The 22163-nt window shown below is 35.3% G+C and overlaps 1 protein-coding gene across 2 annotated transcripts in view; it reads left to right on the top strand.

Moving 5' to 3' along the window:
* The window catches only part of LRRTM4 (leucine rich repeat transmembrane neuronal 4), an 881514-nt gene that overhangs the window by 229226 nt on the left and 630125 nt on the right, over positions 1–22163 (top strand). The window lies entirely within an intron of this gene.

Genomic DNA, 22163 nt, shown 5'->3' on the forward strand with positions numbered 1-22163 from the left:
TTCACTCACATTTTTTGGATGTAAATGTCCCATTCTTCTATGAAGCCTAATCCATTATTTTTCATTCTAAAACTTACCTTTACTTCTCCTATATTTCTCTGCCAGGGCTTGGTGTGTCTTAATTCATTTGACGTGTTCGCTCTTATTCGCACTTCGATTATGACCACATTGATAGGACATTCTATTTTGACCTAGTTGTAAAAGTAGTTTTTGTAAGAGAGGATTTATTTAGTTTAGTCAGAAAACTTTAAAACTATTTTAAACTATTTAAAGCTTAAAAACAATTTTAAGTTTTAGAGCAAAGAAACAGATGTACTAGACTTGGCTACAGCTGCAAGCAGGGACTGATTATGAGAGATCCTTGTCTGAACCACAGTACAAAGATCAGTGACCTTCTATGACCTCCAATATACTGATGTCAGAGAGAGAAAAAAACTGTTTATCCTAACACTATTAATTTTAGAAAAGATAATTAGATTAAAATATTTGAAATATATTGAGAAAAGTAATTTGAAGAAACTCTTGAGATTATTTTGGTACATCTTAAAAGGAGTTGTAGGAAACAGTTTATAGTTTTGGTCAAAAACTCATTTATGAGCTAACTGTTGAAAATCCAAGGCTTTCATAAAGCATTGTGAGATAGTGTTTCTTTTTCTATTTTTTTTCCTCTCTTTTTTATTTATTTTTTAGAAATAATTTCACAAAAGAACCGTAAAATCACTAGAGTAAGGAGCAGCAAATTATGGCCTGCCCACTGCCTGTTTTTTATAAGTGAAATTTTATTGGAAGTAAGACACACCCATTCATTTATGTACTGTCTATAGCTGCTATTGTGCTACACCAGCAGCACTGAGTTACTGTGGCAGAGACTGTATAGTTCAGGAAGCCTAAAATATTTACTGTCTGCTCCTTTATGGAGCAAGTTTGCTCACCCCTGCACTAAACCCTAACTTGTTGAGTGCAAAAACTGTTAGACATGACAAATTAACAAAGGATACTTTGCAAGAAGCTCCAAAATTACTTCTATTTGAAAACTCCTGACTGAAGTAGAGATGACTCATTTCTGAAGGTTGTGCTAAGGAAATATGGACCCATTCACTACATTCTGCAGTGCTAGGTCAGCAAATGCCTCTTTATGCCAAGGACATGTACTGAGGATTACTGTGTAGGGGGCATCACATTAAGTGTTTTATTGCAGTACCTCACTCAACCTCACAAATCACATGAGCAAAGTACTATGCTATTCCTGTTTAAAGATGAGAAAACTGGAGTTAGTGCATTTAAGACCAAATAACTAGTGAAGGTCAGAATTTGTGTAAATACCCAAGCTCGCCAGACCTCAAAGTCCATGCTCTTTTTAGTACTGGTATTAAACAATATTGTCTACAATGAAATATACTTTTATACATTGTACTGAAAAAATATATAATTAAATACATTAATATGTAAATGATTATAAATTCAAGTAAATGCAAAAAGCAGTTGTAATAAATTTAGGGAATGTTGGGGCATTTTTATATTATTACTGAGGAAAATACTTGGAACTATAATCTGACCCTTCTGTCATTGCTTTCTAAGAATGACTATGATTAACAACGTCTTCTTAAAGCCTATTTAAAGACAGAAGTCTGGTAGAATTTGATATATGGTTTGGCCAAGGGAAGAAATCCTTATGATCAATTATTATACCATCATTATACAAACATGCACCCCTTTGTTAGACCATTAATACATTTTTTTTTGTATTAGAGAAAAACCGAGTTCATAATTGTGGAGGACTATTCTAAAATGTTTACTAAAAATTGGGGTTATTATTTACTTATTATGCAGCTCCTGATTCTTCTATTTTTTTGACTCTCACCAGAAGTTCCCAAACATACAACTATTGTCCTTTGTGGCCTGCCATATTTATTGTTTGGCTTATTTATAAGTCAAAATTCCAATTGTCCAAGTCTTATTGGAGGGATGAGTTCAAGTAAATCTAAAAGGATTTGTTTGTGTATTTTTTTGTTTTGTTTTGTTTTGTTTTTATCAGATTGCAATATTTATGATAGCCCTTGCATTTTGAAGAACTTCAGTTCTAGAATTTATACAGTTTACAATATGTAATAGTTTTTCCTAGAAAACTAGGAATGCAAAGTTTTCCTAGGAAACAAATTGGCATTTTTATTATTTATGACAATATCTGTTGCTTTGCCCTGGTAATAAAATTGGTCTTATTTAGTGAAAATACACTTTCTGTCCTTCTACATAAGTTTTTCAATACATATCTGGTTTCAGAGAGTTTTCATTAAAAAAATTTATTTGCATATGCCCATTTATTTCTTTAGGGAACTATCCCAGTTCCTTTCCACATGGTTTTGGCAGGGCTTAACACAAAGGACTGGTTGTCAATTGTACGTGCAAAAATTAAAGATCTTTCTCAGTATCAACTGTATTAAAATTTCTAGGAGTACAAGTAACCACAGGGTAGAATCACAGTAGGGAAAACTCTGAAACCTCAAAGACCATTTCCCAGATCTTTTCTTACCACATTCAGGCCCAGATTAACATAAGAGGTTCTTACTCATTCTGTGCAATCACATAACTTACAGACGACAAGTCAATTTGATCATGCAACCTCTCCATTTTCACTTATATAGGTTCATAACCTCTGTGCCCTTTCTCTCCTAAGGACAACACCCAATAAAAGGAGAGAACAGATTGCAGGAACTGCTACTTAATTATTTACTATACACTTTCAATTATGGTATTTTTTCCCTCTCCAAACTTTAAAAGTAGCCCTGGGTAATCATCGTCCCTCATCCTATTGCCCTAGTTATAATGACTAGTACAATGAAGGGTATGCAAATCAAACAGGGTCAGTGTATCTTCCCTGGAATTGCTATATAAATCTTAGGAGATTGATTTTTCTTTTTCCTACTGGAATGGATAAATGTGTACCATGGAAAGAATATATGTCTGAAGTAAGAGAGAATAATCTCAGCAAGAAGAAGAAAGCAAATTTGGAAAGAGAACTGTAGAGGAAGAGAATGAGAGAAAACAAGATAAAAATATTGAGTACTGAGTTAGATCCCTAAGATCTTGTTTTCTTTGAATCTTTAGATCTCTTCAACCAGTTGCATGTTTTGTCTTTCGAATTACATAAACCAGTGTTTAACAAATAGATTATTGCCGACTTCCAAAGAGCCGTAATGAAAAAAATAAATAAATAAATCTTTAATTGAGTCACACTGCTTTATTTTGGTAATGGATAAAGCACCATTTTGATATTTTGACAACTTAATCATTTCCTATTCCTATAATATAAAAAGCACTGTAAAGGACTGGGCTTTGAATTTGATTCCACCATTGAGCAGAATTAAATACATGAAACTTCCTAAATTTTATTTTTTCAAATAAGTAGCTTGACTAAAAGAAAGTTTGGAACAAATGTGTTTGTTTGTTTGTTTTATAACATAGATGAGTATAAAAGAAAAAAAAAACCCAATATCCAATTATTTAAATACAGCAACTATTAAATGTCATATTTTATTTTGTATATATATATATATACATATATATGATACACATGCACATATATACATACATTGAAAATAGAAACCAGATTATAAATACAATATTTTCATTTTATTTCACATGTTGTAGGAATTTCCTTACATCATTAAAATTCTTTGTAAACATAGTTTGGGATGGCAGCTTATCAACTTATTATTCTTCACTTAGTGTAGGATAACAGCCTTTGAAGGACCAATTTTCTCCCCACTCAGTAAAGCATAAACAATTAATAGTATTTTAAATATCACTATTTAGATTGTAATCAGCACCTCTGAGTAAAGCATTATTAATTGGATGCATGTCAGCTAATTCTGTAGAAAGTTAGCAAGTGATTTAAACCATATGGGCACATTATAAGTAACCAAGCCTAGGAAAGCAAACAATTAAATAACAAAACAACTCCCAAACTTTAATGCATGCTTAATCTATAATGAGCAAGTGGTCTCCCCACCTACAGCCCTGCCCCTCCAGATCATCCACCTCCAAGTGACATTTACCAAGTGGCATTTCTTAAATACAAATCTGAGTCAGTCCCTCTGCCATCCAAGGTTCCAAACCAGTCCAGTCTGATGTTTAGAGGGGAGAAAGATGAGTGATCTGATCCCGCCTTCCTTGCTCTTCCTGCCTCCCCTGTCATCCTCTAGTCAAGCCCAAGTCAGTGTCCATTCTTCCAGTTTCCTGACTCTTCCTTGCCTAGCTGAATAGGGATATTTGGTTTATTCTAATAATGATGGAATTATTATCTACTCCCATAACACCTTTATCCTGGCTAATCAGGTCATCTGGAAAAATTTTATACATTCTCAAGACCCCAAACAAATATCAACTCCTTTTATTAGATTTTTCTTAATTTTTTTCTCTGCCTCACACACATTACAGTCAGAGGTAAATATCCTCCCCACTTCCCTCCCACATGCTCCTGTGCATCCTGTTGTGAGGAGATCTAAGGCCCATGCATCATATTTGTTGATTTCCCTGACACCCTCATTAACCTGACCACCTTCAGGCCAGGGACCATGGTATAGGCAGCTTTAGAGTTTCAATCAAATGCAATCCAGGGAACCTTCCCTGGCTTTATTTTCTCTTTAACATTTAGCACTATTAAACATACTATAGTTTTTACTGGTATGTCTCTTTTTTTTCTTTCCAGTTGCCAGTCACCTGTAGAATTTAAACTCCTGAGTATAAGATTATTTTTCCATGTGTTCATGTCAGTATTTCTCCCCTAGAAGAATTCCTAGACCAGCACACATATTAGATGCTCATTTAAATATCTATTGAATGAAAACCTATATTTGATTAAATAGTAAAAGGACACAGAGGTAAAGATACAACTTTACATGAGCAATTTTCTGGTAAGTTGGACTGAGTTCTGTAAAGTTACTCATAGCTAAATGTAATTTAACCAGTCAGTGGAGCATCACAGCCACTTCTGTTATGTTAGAGCATTTAGGACAAGCTACCTAAATGCTCTAACATCAAAAGAAGACACCCTGTTGATGTTAACATTTAATGGCCATCTCATCTGGGATTCACAAAATCCTGGCTATTCTCTAAACATTACAAGTGAGAAAACTCAATTCAGAAACATCAAAGATACCTGGTCAAGGTTCCCAGGCAGCTGATGGACCATTTAACCTGTTGCTGTCTCACTTAGCTCTCAAGAGATCTCTGCTGAAGGGATTCTATACCTAGAGCATTCACAATGCTTTTTCTGAGCATCAATGCTGAAGTATAGAAGCCGTTCATCAGCTTATTTCAATTTATGTGCCTATGGTGCAGCCTGAAATCGCTAAATAGAAATAAATCACTTGCTGAGTTACATGAAGACTCCTGTGTAACTTCTCTCAACGACAGCACTTGTAAACCATACATCATAGCTCACTGCACTGTCCTCCAGGGCTTCACATTTTGCTATGAATGTATAATATTTCTAGAAAGTTATAGTTTTAGAAACTGTCATTGTACAGTTCCAATCCTTATACCCTCAAACTGTGGCCAGAATATGTTCTAATGGAATAGTTGTGATCAAGAAAAAAAGAGGGGCTTCCCTGGTGGCGCAGTGGTTGAGAATCCGCCTGCCGATGCAGGAGACACGGGTTCGTGCCCTGGTCCGGGAAGATCCCACATGCCGCGGAGCGACTGAGCCCGTGAGCCATGGCCGCTGGGCCTGTGCGTCCGGAGCCTGTGCTCCGCAACGGGAGAGGCCACAACAGTGAGAGGCCCGCATACCGCAAAAAAAAAAAAAAAAAAAAAAAAGAAAAAAAGAGGATGAGAGAATGAGGGAGAGGAAGGAAAGAAGAAAGGGGGTGAGGGCGAAGAAAAATGACACCAATTCCCATTACTGGAAATTTCCCTCTTCAACCACATAGTTGTAAAAATGTCAACCCAGGGCTTCCCTGGTGTCGCAGTGGCTGAGAGTCCACCTGCCGATGCAGGGGATACGGGTTCTTCCCCCGGTCCGGGAGGATCCCACATGCCGCGGAGCGGCTGGGACCGTGAGCCATGGCCGCTGAGCCTGCGCGTCCGGAGCCTGTGCTCCGCAACGGGAGAGGCCACAGCAGTGAGAGGCCCGCGTACCGCAAAAACCAAACAAACAAAAAGGTATGTCAACTCACACAGCAAGCGTCAGGATTCTCCATGGAAAAATCAGCCAACTCTCTGACAGCAGTCACATCTGAAGGGATGAGGCTGCTATGACTGCCAGAGGAGGGGTTTTACGAGGCTGGGGTTTTGCAGAGAGCTATAATTCACTTAGACCTAATAGCAGCAACCTTCACCTACACCTTTGAGCTCACTTGGACTTTAAATTTAACTTAATCTCAGGTTATATCAAGCAGGTTATGGAGTTAATGGATAAAACCTATTTGCTGAAATTATAACTTTTATTACCAAAATTAAGAAGTCACCAAGGGCTTGGCACAGTATGTAGTAAGAAATGCAGTGCCATGTCTCTTAACACATGTATTTTGATAAAAGGCAGATTCCGGATATAAATCTGTGAAATAACAAATCCATCAAGTAGCCTTTCCTCCCCTCTATGTTTTCACCGCTCTTCTTTGTTCTCCTTCCCTGTCTCTTTCCTCTGACTGTCCTAGCCCCACTCCCTTTTAAATTTCTCTCTTCTTTTCCTCCTTACTTCTTCCTTTCCTTTACTCTTTCCATTCTTGTTGAATTCTTATTATCCTTCTTTCTGTTTTTCCCATTTTATTAATATTCCATTCTATTTATCTTTATATTTTTCCTTCTACATCCTAGCTATTGAGATTATTTTTGAAAGAGATAACTATGTGAATATTACTAGGTTCCTTATTCCCCCCAAAACTTACTACCTAGAGAAGATAGGGTTGCTTAAAATTAAAATAAGGAAAAATATAAAGCAAATGACAGATGACATCAGTCCAAAATGCTGCAATTACATAGAAGAATAAAGAATCGCTGGGATAGGGAGGATGGGAGGGAGATGCAAGAGGGAGGAGGTATGAGGATATATGTATATATATAGCTTATTCATTTTGTTATAACAGAAACTAACACACCATTGTAAAGCAATTATACTCCAGTAAAGATATTTTTTTAAAAAAGGATCCCTTTACCCCTCTCTCCTTTGTCCCTACCTGCCCAATTTATAATCTAGTGTTCTTCATTACTTTTGTTACCCATAGCGAAGTTAAATTACTTTTTCAAATACAAAGTGTGCCATGATTTAGGAGAAGTTTTACGTAATAGTCTTTATTATATATAGCCAAATAGCTCTTTATTGTTATCGACATTTTACTAATCACCATGGAAAAAAGAACTCTACATCCACTGAAGTAGTGTACAATATTAGGGATCTGTAGGAAGTGAGAGTCTTGAAATCATATAAAAAACTATTTGTATCACATTCTCAGGTTATCCCAGTTTTCAATCTGTTATAACTTTTTAATAGTTTGTACAGTGTGCTTAGACCAACACATGACTTGACTCACATAGTGTTACCCTTTATTTCCAGAGTGTATATAAATAGTTTAATATAATGAATTAGTTGATCTCCATCCTTGCATCCTTTAGAGAAGAGAACCACAGATGAAAAAACAAAATGAAACAAATCTTCCTTTTGCCTAAGACATGTCTTGCAGCAGAGACAGCTCAGGCCCAGGTTTAGGGAATGTTTTACATTCTGGAATTAATACAGGCAGGAGAGGGAAATGGAAGCTCATGTGCAAAATCAGGGGAAAAAAATTGTCAAATGATAGTTTCAAACTTGCATGAAGTAAGCATGACACTTCTGTGACAAGATGGTAACAGAGAAAGGGAAACTAGTCCAGTAGGATGAAATGCAGTATCTTTCATTCCATTGGCTGGAAATAAGGTTAGATCCTATAGATTCTATTTAAAGTAGAGATGGACAGAGTGGTAAACTATTTGGACAATAAAAAGTTAAACTATGAGAGGTTTGAACATGACACATAATATTTCTACTGCCAGAATCAACTCCAGATAAAGGGGATGCACTGCCTAAGGAAAAAAGCTTTCACAACAATTTTTACCAATACAAAGTACAAAGAACTGAAAGCTGCAAAAATAGTCGGTATCACTTCAGAAATAGTGCCCTCACCAAAACAAACCAAAAGGGTAAATTTCCCAAACCTCAACATGAAAGGGACCCTCAGAGAAGAAGTGGAGAAAATTCTATTAGCAAATGGCTCACTGTAATTCCAAATCTTTGAGGGGAGGCTTGACCTTTTTCTCATGCTATTCTCTCTCTCATTCCCAAGCTGCATTAATTTTTTTATGACATCTATACAATCGAATTTTATTTCCCTTCCTTTCTGAGGTCCAGAAAGCACCAGTTCCCTCCTTTAGGTAAAAAACAACTTGACATCTCTATACGGTTGGCTCATATGGGTCTCAAACCCTTAATGTCTCCAAATGAACTTGCATGTAACCCCCATACTCAGCTCTATCTCCAGTGCATTTCAAAGTTGCTTTGGCCAGAAGGATGAGAATAATCCTAGGAATATTTTATCCATTGCCAACTGTCTGGCTATCTTATTTCCAGTTCCCTAGAAGAGACTGAGACAGGAATTTGGATACACAAAATATTCTGTATCAAGAGAGACAGTCCTTTGGAGACTGACAGTCATTGGCTTGGGGTGTGAGTATGAGGGATGAAGATTGGTATCTAAATTCCAAGCAGGTTTTGAATTTCTCTGTTAAAGGGATTAGGTGTAAGCCTAGCAACATACTTAAACAGCAGCTGGTCAAGTAGAGGGGATCTGAGTAGGTCATCACAACATCTACTCCAGCGACTATATCTAGTGTATCACCAAGTTTCATTAATTTTTAAATAATTATTGATTCATCTTTTTTCCTCTATCATTCTACCATTACCCTGTTCAAGGTAATAATTTTGCTTTTCAAAATCACTAATATATTCTTCTAATTATTCTTCACAAATCCATTTGTATGCCTCGCTCATCTATCCTCCACAAAACGTCAATGACTCCTTTAAAAAACAAAATGAAGGGCTTCCCTGGTGGCGCAGTGGTTGAGAATCTGCCTGCCGATGCAGGGAACACGGGTTCGTGCCCTGGTCCGGGAAGATCCCACATGCTGCGGAGCAGCTGGGCCCGTGAGCCATGGCCGCTGAGCCTGCGTGTCCAGAGCCTGTGCGCCACAAAGGGAGAGGCCACAACAGTGAGAGGCCCGCGTACCGAAAAAAAAAAAAAAGAAACCACCCCACTACCTTACTTAAGACTCATAGGATGAATTCATAAGTCTACAAAATGCAGTATGATCTGTTTTTTGTCAACCTCTCCAGCCACTTCCCTAACTGTATGTCCCCTGACTCTAATTTAGCTACTAGAAGATGTTAAACTTCCTAAAAGCATGAAGTTGCTTCCTGCTTCATGGCTGTTGTTCATGCTGTCCTCTCTTCTAAACACTTTTCTCCAGATGAAGCTAGTTCTAGATAAAAATCTTATTCACAGAGGACCATCCTCTTGCTTCCTGAACTAGATTTGAGTCTCCATTTACCTGCTCTCACAGTACACTACACTTTACTTTTGTAGCACTTTTGTCTGAAATGCATTTTTGTGTGGGGGTTTACTTATTTAAGTGTCTACCTCCTACACAGTCAACAAGACTGTTAAGCTACATGAAAGTAAAAATCTTATCTGCTTTATGTTTGCTACTCTGTTCCCCTTCTCCAAAACTCTGAAACACAAGCTAAATGCTAATAAATATATGTTGGGGAAAACAATCAATAAGGTCAAATACATGTGGAAAAGGAAGACAAAACCAGAAATACTACATCCATTATTATCTGAGCTCTATGATAACCCTACATTTCCAGCTGAGATTTATTTAGGTCTGTTTTTAGGCAGGGATGATGTGCCTAAAGAATCTGTATTCTGTTGTTTAGGAAACCTAATCTGAAAATGTTTCCATGAAAACTAATACATGCAAGTCTAGTGTCAATTGGCTAAAACAATTTAGTAACAAATTTGATGTCTCCCTTGAGTACAATGGGTTGGGGAGTACAGTGCCTCACAAGCAGTGGAACACTATTCCTGAGGGATCTGGGGCAAGAGATGGGCTAGGAGGTCGGGGATTTCCTAAGAAGGTGAGCAGGTCCTGCTTTCTAGGATATGGTGAGCTTGAGAAAGATTAGTTGGAGGATTGTGATTGGTGCATATTAGGTTTCCTTGACAAGTGTTTAGATTTAGGTTTAGATTTAAGTGTAGGCTGACTTAGGTTTAGATTTGTGATGTGGGCCAGGTCACAGGGGCAGCCTCCATTTTGTGGGTCCTAATACACAAATTAACTTTATCACTAGTAATTAAAATAAGACCTAGTATTTTTTGAGTGATTACTATTACATAGGTACATTTCTAAGCACTTCATATGTTTTAACTCCTTTAATATTCATATAAATTTGGAACTATTATTTTCCCAAAATTATGTTTGAAGAAATTGAAATCCAATGAGATTAAATAACTTGCCCAAGGTCACACAACTAACAATGGTGAAGCCAGTAATTAAGTCCATGATTACTTTTCTTCCCAGTTATGCTCTCATCCAGGGCTCCCATAGTGTAGACTTTGGGAAAGCCATTTGAAATGTAGCTCTGACAATTTAGCAGATGTGTGAACTTAAGTTAGTCATTTAACTTCTTCAAATTTGTTTCCTTATTTATGAAATGGAGGCAATAAAAGCCTTTGCCTCCTAGGCAGCATTTAACACAATGCTTTTCAAATAGGAAACACTCAAATAATAATAACTACCACCACTGCCACCATATTGTGATTATGTGTTTGTTTGCAAGTAGCAGAAAGCCTGCATTAAACTAGAATAAACAATAAAAGAAAGTGGTTGGCTCATAGAGCTGAAAAGTCCAGTGTAAGTTGGACTCCAGGCAAGGTTAGAGCAATGTGACCCAGGACTCAGGCTTTTTCCAACTCTCTGTTCTTCTGGTGTAGCATCTTTATTTAACGGCTAGATTCCTTCATGTTCTCAGGATGGTGGCAGACAATGTAGGTACTGGCTTCTTTCTGATTTAGAGTAAGAGCATTTTTCCTCCAACCACCAAACAAATTCTGGGGAAGGAAGTTCTGGGATTTACTCTGTTCAGAATAACTTTGGTCAGGAAGCAAAGTGAACAGGAGACTGACATGAGACAATTGCAAATATCTGGGCAACTGCTCATTGGGGAAGGATAAGTAGAGCAGATGCTGGTGTTTGATAATCAGAGCTCTCCCCAGAAGCCAATGCCACCCAAACCTTTTGTCTTTGAGCAATGGAAAAAGGGTCATTCTCCCAAGGAACTTCTGGATGCTGTTGGGAAACAATGATGTTGAATAGACAAGCAATGAATTTTCACTAAAAATTATTACCATTATAGTGTTTTTGTTTTTAATATAAATATCTATGTAACAAATATTTATTGTTGATGTTTCTGTTTTATACATCTGTTTATATGGAACAAACCAGTCGAGAGAGAGACAGAGAGGGAACTCATGTAGTTCCAAAGTCCCAACTCTGTCTTGGACCTTCTCTGGCATATATATACCAAAATCAGATGGATTTTGTAAAATTTGTGTGGATTCTAGTTGTTTCACTTTTTTAAACTAATTTTGACACCTGTTTTTGTTTTTTTGTTTGTTTTTTTAAATTAATTTATTTATTTTTGGCTGCGTTGGGTCTTCGTTGCTGCGCGTGGGCTTTCTCTAGTTGTGGCGAGTGGGGGCTACTCTTCGTTGTGGTATGTGGGCTCCTCATTGCAGTGGCTTCTCTTGTTGCAGACCACGGGGTCTAGGCATGCGGGCTTCAGTAGTTGTGGCTCGTGGACTCTAGAGTGCAGGCTCAGTAGTTGTGGTGCACGGGCTCAGTTGCTCCGCATCATGTGGGATCTTCCTGGACCAGGGATCAAATCCGTGTCCCTTGCATTGGCAGGCAGATTCCTAACCGCTGTGCCTCTAGGGAAGTCCTTGACACCTGTTTAATGAAGATCTCTTATTTATATTTGGATCTGTGAAGGTTATTTTTACCCTAGATGTAGGTAAGTGTTCCTGACAGAAGCAGTTTTTTCTCCCTAAAGCCATGCCAAGCACTCTTTTTTTTTTTTTAATAGTCAACCTACAGAGTTTGTATGAATGCATTTTTTCTTATTGAATTGAGAAATGTTTCAACATTTGGGAGAGTATCTGTTGAATGAATTGTTAAATTTGCCCTATCATTTAGTGAAAACAGAATCATTTTCAGTTTAACTGTACTAAGATGGGATCACATCTTCAAACACTGAGAGTTTATTCTCAAAGTGTTTAATTAAGCCAGATGCATAGGAAATGTTCTTAATGTCAATTTGTTTTACTTAAAGAGGTATATTTGGATCACAAAAGAGGATGGTAAAGTAGCATCCTAGTGACGCTTAGAAGAAATTACCCATTTATATGGTAAACATATTCACCCTCAGCTTCCCAGCCCCTCCTACTTCCCAGGAAACTGTACTGGTATAATTAAGCTCCTTCTTCACAAATTTGAAAAAAAATTATTTTGTAAACAAAGGGCCTGAATTCAAATGTCAACTCTATCAACTCTATGTTTGTGATGTGACTTTACCTTGATTACCATTGAAACTCAATTTCTCCATCTGTAATGGGGAGAAATTAATTTAAAAATAAAACAAACTTTTCCCTCCTACAACTCAAAATTTCATATCTTAAATTTCAATTTGAAATAATCCATTTAAACCTCTCAAAAAATGAGTTCTATTGAATTTACAGCAAAGCTATGTAGCAACAGAAGAATTTTTTGTTTTGTGTTTATAACCCATTAGGTCAAATGTTCATACTAAAAGTCTTTTAAACATCCCAGAAATAATACCTTGCTACATTTTTGAAATATCAAAAAATTCTAAATTTATTCTTTTCATGATGATCTTGCTTTAAAAATAAAATGCTTCACTCTTCCCTTGTTAAATTCACACATCAAATTTTTTCATGGTTAAAATTAACTGTCTAATGAATATACAATATGAGGTTTCCCCCCCTTTAGTCTTATCTCACATTCTTGTCAGAGTAAGAATGTGTTTTTCCTTTCTTCATTCATCCAATACTTATTTAGAACCTACTGTGGGCTAGAATGAGGCTACAGGATGGGCAAGTTAAAACACTTCAGTTTAGGTGTTGTAACGTCTCCTGTGGGGAAGGCCTTTGCACTTACTGAACTAACAACTGCCTTTTGGTTATGTAAGACTGATTTGGAAGAGAAAATACTCTCATTTATATACCTAAGGTTTCCAATAAAAGGCAAGCTGAAAAATTGATTTCCATTGCACACACACAAACACACATAGACTAAAACATTTTACCAGTAAAATCTACCTCCTGTTTCTCTAGGCTTCAATATGCAGAGGAGAAAGTGTGCAGGCATGCAAGAGAGAAATGTGTTTCTATCCTTTTATCAGAGGATCTGAAGACAGACAGATTGAAATGCATCAGTTTCTAGTAACCAGTAGATGGTGCTTTTAGTAATAAATTTATGAGGTTACTTGAATATACTTTCTGTAGATTTTTTTTAATAGAACTAACCAGAAATGAAAGAAGGTACTATTTTTCCATGACATGAAACAGTCTATATTTTTTTGTTGTTATTAACGTATGAACTTACAAAGTTCAGCATGGTTTTTCCAATATTCCTATCAGGTCTCTGTCAAATAATGAGAGATGAAATATCAAAGAAGCTAGAGTTAATATAAGTCTTATAACACAATAATTTATTTAAATGCTGAATGCTTATGGAATTGGAGTAATCTAAAGCCAGCGTAACTCCAATTACAGATAAACTCACATGTATTGTTTTAACTCATGCTGACTTGGTAACATTTTCGTATGTGTGTATAATATTTTTCAATATTAAAAATTAAAACTTTACATGGCTCGTATAGGAAAAATTGCCACGAATTTAAGTTTTTTGACCTCTTAAACTATATTCACATTTGCTCTTGGCATGTTTTACTTGACCTCTTTCTTTGGTTGTGGCCTTCATTTATCTTATATCAACCTAATTGTATTATGCCCTTCCAGACTTGGCTACCACATTTTAAAGAAGTAAATGTCATCTCAAGTATATCAAGGGAATCTGCTTCTTAGGTTGGGTGGGGGTGAGTTCCAATAGTAAGAGTAATAGTAAAATTTAAAGTAAAAATATTTCCATTTACCCTAATACCTGATTTTTATACTTCATTTGAACAAGCATCATAGGCATAAATATGAATTATTAGGTCTGAATATTTTGGGATAGTGACCAAGTGTTACTTCTATGATATTTTCAAGGATGTAACCTACTCTGAGAAGCAAGGATAAAATAAGTCAGAATAGTATCATATACCTCATGATAGGATGCACTGAGAATGGCTCTGCGCTATTCCTACCATAATTTCAATCTAGTCATGAGAAAATATCAGATAAACCCAAACTGAGGGACATTCTACAAAATAATTGACCAATATTCATCAAAATCATCAGAATCATAAAGAAGAAGGAAGTTTGAGGAATTGTCACAGATTGGAGGAACCTAAGGAGAATTGACAACTATGGGCAATGTAGGAGGCTGGATTGGATTCTGGACCTAAAAACTAATATAGGTGGGAAAACTGGCAAATTTCCAAGAATATCAGTAAGTCATTTAAAAATATTGTATTAATGTAATTTCCTAGCTTCTATCATTGTTCTGTGGTCATATAAACTGTTAAAAATAGAGGAATCTGGGTGAAAGTATAAAGACACTGTACTATTTTTGCAACTTTTCTGTAAGTCTGACATTATTTCAAAATAAATAATAAAGAATGAGTAGATGGGTATATAATAATCCATAATGCTCAGAATTTTACAGAAACAAAGAGGTTTACCTTAGCTTTCAAGTCTTCTTTCTTACAAATCTTTATATTAGTCTAGCTTCAAATGAGAGTTGGAGATGCCACATAAATACATTGATACCACCCGTTCCTATACCCAAATTCGATTAATTATCCTATTTCAAGCCAAAAAGATATTAAGTAAGGAGTTTATTGATTTCAGATCTGGCCCTTGTAAAGAGTAGTTATATTTTCCAGGTGTCATTTTAATTTTCAGCTAAAGGTAACATGATCTGCAGCAGTTCTATGAAGTATTCGTCAGAGTTTGCTTTCCCATGGTGCTTTTAAGTTCATAAATGTGTAGTTGGAGTTTCATGTGTGTCACCACACGAGTCACATGTAACAATTTAACAATATGTCATTCATGTCAAGAGACTTACCATATAAATATGCTTTAAATAAAATTGAGTGTTAGAAATTTAAAGGAAAATGTTGATTTGGAGAGGAAAACAATAATACAGTTATAGCTATAGTTATATTATAACTATAATACGCTAGTTTTATGTATTCTGAACAAATAAAATTCTCCATATGAATCTTTATTAACAGCATTACCAACCCATGGTGACTCCACATTATTTTGGAATTCTTTAGAAGAGAGGTTTTTTTCTTTTTCAATAAACAACATGCAGGCAGTGGTTTTAAATTTTATCTATGTGGAGAACAGAAATAAAGTCACATGTATTTATTAAAAGAGTCAAACAGAAAATGATGACCTTCCAGCCTCCTACTAGTTCCCACTAAATCAGTGGACTGTCTGAACTGACTGGTGGTTTACTAACTCTCTGGGGGTGATACATAGAATTACCTAATTTTAAGAATATCACTTGACAACTAAAAGAAGAAAATATGTAAGAAAAAAATGTCTATTTGGGACATGGGATAGTCTTACAAATATGAAAATATAGAGGAAAATATTATATTAATTTGGAGATAACAAAATTTACTATAGACATATAGATAGGAGTTAATGAGAGTTCATAGGAAAAAAGTCAAAAAGATAAAAGAAAGCAGTCAAGGGTGTCTAAAAAGAAGACAACAAACAATATAGAAATATTTATTTTAATTTCTTCTAGAAAAATAATGACCTAGAAGAAAATCTTGCTTTTTAACTAGTAGATGAATACCAAAGTGATTGCTTTGATCATTTTTATATATTTTGTGATTAATTATGAAATGGCAGAAAACTGCAAAGATGATCATCACAGTTAATGTTTTTTATTATGTATTTTAGACTGCTAACTAGCCCCCTTGATAGAGAAGGTATGGATTATGATGTATAAATTTTGTACTTTTTTTTCCACTTCATATTTATCATGAAAATTTTCTCAAACTATAAAATGTTCTTAAATGTGATTCTAAATGTTTATATAGTACATTCCCTTGTATAGTTGTATAATGCTTTATTTAATTTATCTCCTATAATTTGGTTTCTTAGGGTTGGTTCCAATAATAAAAATAATGATATAATGATATTAAAAATAGAGTTGGGTTAAACATCAGTACTGATTAATATTTGCAGATGTTGAACTATTTCTTAGCCTTAAAGTAGGCACAATATATTTTTTTAATATTTAACATCATATTGCCCTCCAGAAATATAATAGCAATTTATATTTTCACCCCTGGTATATGAGAATATTTGCTTTGCCAAACATTTGCCAACTCTGTAGACACATTTTTTTTTTAATTTGTCACTTTGATTGGTAGAAACTAACATTTTACTGTTTCAACTTCCATTAAAAAAAAAAAAAACTTACATGAAAAAATTTTTAGGTGTTAATTAGCAGATTATTTTTCTAATTGCTTATTTAAACCCTTAGAGTATCATTTCTAACCTTTACTGAGTGCTTCCTATGCATCATTCTGTAAAACACTTTACCTACTACGTTATCTCCTTTGACCTTAACAACCTTCTTGCTTGGGAGGTGCTGTAAACTCCTATTTACAAATCAAAAGTTGAAGTTTAACCATTAAACTTGCCCCAAATTATAGAACAAGAAATAAAAATCCAGCTCTATTTCTTGATGTTTTCGTGTCAAAGAGAAGTTTCTCAGATCCTTGAGAAAGACAATTCTGGCTTGTGAAACTGGCAGGAGGCTTTGGGTAGAAAAAGGATTTACAATTACTTTTCCCTCACAATTAAATTACTCTCAGAAATAGAAATTTAGAGGCCTAGAGTCAGGAAGAAGTGTGTCTAAAGTTTAGCCAAGCTGAGGTGAATTTTAGACTGTCTTGGTCCTCAAATAATCTTTGATATTCAAAGAAATTAGCTCTCCATTAGTCATAATTATTGCAAATAATTTTCAACAACAGTATTTCACTTTATAATGATGTAAATGTTATAGCAATAGCAATCTATATTTGTTATAGAAAAATGAGAAATAACTGAGTGGCAGGAAACCTATATTTAGACTATTTATTTAAATATGTTATGCAAATGAGTTACCTACTTTTTCTAATTAACAATGTATTTTAAAAGTTGTTCTTTGTAAATAACAACACTCTAGAATAACATTCTAAATTTCTATTTGACACTTTACTGTTTAAGCAAACCCCTGCTTTTCATATAGATTGTTTGCAACCTAATAATAAAAATGTGTACATGCCATACACTACTACAGAATAAAAAATTTTATCTGTGCCTAATAATACAGATGGTCCCCGACTTACAATATTTTGACTTTATGATGTTGTGCAAGTGATATACATTCAGTAGAACCTGGACTTTGAATTTTGAAATTTGATCTTTTCCCAGGCTAGTAATATGGAGTATAATACTCTCTCATGATGTTGGGCAGCAGCAGTGACCTGCAGGCAGCCACAGGGTCATGAAGTTGAACAACTGTTACACATACAGCCATTCTGGACCCAGACAACCATTCTGTTTTTCACTTTCAAAACAGTATGTAAATAAACTATGTGAGACATTCAACACATTATTGTAAAATCGGTTTTGTGTTAGATGATTTTGCCCAACTGTAAGTTAATGTAAGTGTTCTGAGCACATTTAAGGTGGGCTAAACTAAGATATGCTGTTCCATAGCTTTATGTATTCAGTGCATTTTCAGCTTATGCTATTTTCAACTTAGGATGGGGTTATTGAGACACAAATGGGCAAGTTGAGGAGGATATGTAATAACATGTTATTATTATTTTATAATACATACTATATTTTCTAAGTACTTTGCATTTAATCTTCTCAAGAGCCCTAAGAGGAAGGTACAGTTTTCATCTATGTATTTCAGACAAGAAAATGTAATCGAAGAGATGCTAAGTTATTCCCCTAGGGTCACACACACTAGTAATAATCTTGCAGAATAACTTTTAATTAGTAAACCTCCCAAACATAGAGCATATGCATATAACACTGAGTGAAAAAAAGTTGATTGAAAAGAAGTTAATATGTTATGATCCTATTCTTAGAAAACTGGTATAGATATATGTATAAAATTTACAAAAGGCTATAAACCAAGATCTGAACAGTGCTTACTTCTATTTGATAGGATTAATTTTATTTCCTTATTTTTGTTAGTTAATATTTAAGCATGGATTGCATTGATAATATTACATAATAAATATTTATTTTCAAAAGATATGATTGATGAATCTTTGTTCATTGAACATTAAAGCACAGCAAAATATAAAACAAACAAAATATACCTAGAATATGAGAAGAACTATAATTGTAGAAACTCTATTACAATTTGGTCATCCAAGAAAATCAAGTGAATAAAAATTATGTCTGACTATAAATAAGCTTGAACTGAAACGTGAAAATTTATTTCCTACGATCATCTGAAATGTCCACATCTTTCAAAAATTACCTATTTGGTCACAGAGGAGAAGTTACATTATCAACATTTAGAGATAACAGAGGAACTTTGGTTCAAAATTGAGAATAGCAATTTCCACTGCATTGTTTTTTCATTTTACTGTAGACTTTTGTAATAAAATATGAATAACAAATTTTTGTTCTAAGAGGAGTGCAATAAGTCATTAAAATATTTTGATTTTGAGTGGAGCATAGCTTCCTACGGAATTTGGATGTTACTAGGTAGCCTTTGGGGAATTATTGAAGTTTAAGGGTATTTTTTGTATTCAAAGAGAAATCTGTTGCCATTACTTGTTTTAGGAAGAACACTGTCAACAGTATGTGGGATAAACCAAAATGAAGGAGAGACTGGGGTTAAGAATACCACACAGATGATCAGGATAGTAATAAATAAACAAGAGGGATATCCTGTGCTAAGCCTTTTAAGAAGATGAAAAAAAATATGGAACAAAAGACCATCAGGAAGGATGCTCATGGATGTCAGGATGAAGAGAAAAGTTAGAGAGGGATATCACAACAACAGTTTCCAGGAGGCTCTTTAGTCACTGAAGGTGGATTTTGACTTGAAAAGTCTGAAAATCCACCTCTGTGATATGGATTAGATCTTCCTAACAATGGAAGGAAATGAAACAACCTACAGAGATGATGCCTACTTTTTCTATAAATTTACTTATTCTAATTTTATGCAGGCACCCTTGTCTTTCTCAAGAGCTTTTCCTTTCATTTCCAGAACTCTAATCAATGCAGAGTCTTTGGTACTGACTCATTTGACCTTATTCATGTGACTTCAACATCTACTCAAAATTCTCCCTTAACCATTGCTGATTCTAAAAGGGCCACATCAAACCTGTATTCCAGTTTTTGAGTTATTTGAACTAGTGTTTGTTTAATTTTGTTTTTCCTTTTTCAGAGTAGGTTAGGCTTATTAGGTGATGGATTTCCATTAACTTAGATAAGATTTTAGAAAGAACTTAAGGTTTAAGCCACATTATGAAAGTGTGTATGTGTGTACATCTGTGTGTTTGCTTTAAGAACAACATAGGTAATTATGCAGAGCTGAAAGAATTGAAGTATGGGTTTTGTAAATCATAGTGAAATAAACAAGAATACTTATATATTATCTAACAAAAAACATTTAAAGTGAGAAATATTTCTGTCTTCAAATTTTAGATTTTTAATTTGAGGTTCAAAGTGGATAATTGAACCTCAATTATCTAAAATTATCTGGTAGTGCCCACAAAATAAAATCACATCTACATAATTGTGTTGATAACTTGTTGATGGGATTTAATAACAGCATTTTTTTATTTAATAATAACTGTGAAACAATCACAGTGCAGAAGAGGTTGAAATACAACATGAGTAAGCAGGTCAGTTTTACATCATTAAGAAGATTTAAGGGCTTCCCTGGTGGCGCAGTGGTTGAGAATCCGCCTGCCGATGCAGGAGACACGGGTTCGTGCCCTGGTCCGGGAAGATCCCACATGCCGCGGAGCAACTAAGCCCGTGAGCCATGGCCGCTGGGCCTGTGCATCCGGAGCCTGCGCTCCACAACGGGAGAGGCCACAACACTGAGAGGCCCGCATACCGCAAAAAAAAAAAAAAAGAAGATTTAAGTCATATCTAATTAACTCTGAGGAATTATATACTTTTGTAGAATGGAATACACTACTGAGAAATAATGGGAGAAATTCATATTAATGACAGAAATATGTGGGCAGTGAAATAGATTTAAAGTCAAACAACCTTTAAAACATGGATCATATGTTTCAATAGTTTGGGTGTCCAAGGTGGGGGTTTGGGTTATGGGTGGAGTTATAGGAACTCACCAACACTCTAAGAGTGAGGAATGATAAAAAAGCAAAATGGGGGCTTCCCTGGTGGCGCAGTGTTGAGAGTCCGCCTGCCAATGCAGGAGACGCAGGTTTGTGCCCCGGTCCAGGAGGATCCCACATGCCGCGGAGCGGCTGGGCCCGTGAGCCATGGCCGCTGATCCTGCGCATCCAAAGCCTGTGCTCTGCAACGGGAGAGGCCACAGTGGTGAGAGGCCCGCGTACCACAATTTAAAAAAAAAAGCAAAATGTACTGTGCTTGCTGATCGTTTGTGGAAAATACAGATAAAAATAATCAGAGTCCAATGTCCCCTGCTTGGATTGCCTCATATTCATTTGGAATGGCCAGGGTAAGAGTAAAACAAAATTTGCTTACATTTCTCCTGAAAACTCAATATTTTGTTAATTTTGTTAATCTCTTAATTTTTAGTCATCATATTTTCTACCAAAGCCAAAATTCTCCATAGTCTTGTCCCTTCTGGAATCTGTGTCTTACTAAGCCCTGAACTTGCAACCAAACTCATCTTCCCTTCCTAATTGTTTCTTCATTCATGCTCTCTTTCTAGTGACTTTACATTGGCAGCTCATTATTGCCTACCAAATAAACTTCACACTCGTCATCATTTACTTAACCAGCACATAATACACACAGTCCTTGATATATGCCATCTACTGTGCTAAACACTTTACAACTATTAGACCATTTGCTTGTGAAAATAGCTTTATGAGGGAGACAGGCAGTAGTATAATTGCCTACACTCTAAGGATAAGCAAACTGAGGGTTTTAAACTTGCCCGATTTTACACAGCCAGTAAGCAGAATTCAATTCCAATTATCCTGTCTACAGAGATTATGCTGTTAACCTGGGTACTTTGTTTTCTCCCACATAAACACTCACCTCTTAGGCTCTGTAAATTAAGTAATCCTTTCTGACCCCCAGATTTCTTCTACATTCTTCTTTGTAACCAGCAGAAAATGGGAGAGTTTTAATAAATCAAATATGATATACAGAGAACAGTTTTTAAAAGGCCAAGGCTTTTAAAGTTCATCAAATTTCTACATTGCACCTTAATTTGTTAATCTTGGGCACAAATCTTGGGCAAGATTTGTTCATCTTGTTTTACAGTTGCATTTGAATTCAACTCAATTTTTGCAAAAAAACCTTAGTACTGTCAAATAATTTTGGGTTATTCTGTGACAAGATTTGTAAACTTGTACTGGACAATGAAAAACCAACTTTGCCATCCAAGGCTTAAATTCATACTGAAAATTAAAACCATGAGTTATTAGAGATATTTCAAATATTTTATTACAGTCTTCCTTTAAGAATGAGTCTATTTTTGTCAAATGGCAGGCTCAACATGATTTAAATAAATAAATATGTACATTTATATATATATAAATAAAATATGTATATATAATATACACAGTACCATGATTACTATTCCCAATGATGCAATGTTTATTGTCATTAAAAGAATTGATTAATCATGGAAGTCTGGTACAGTATTGACATATTGGTTGTACTTGTCTGATC

Source organism: Kogia breviceps, chromosome 11, assembly GCF_026419965.1.
Source record: "Kogia breviceps isolate mKogBre1 chromosome 11, mKogBre1 haplotype 1, whole genome shotgun sequence".
Classification (NCBI taxonomy): Eukaryota; Metazoa; Chordata; class Mammalia; order Artiodactyla; family Physeteridae; genus Kogia; species Kogia breviceps.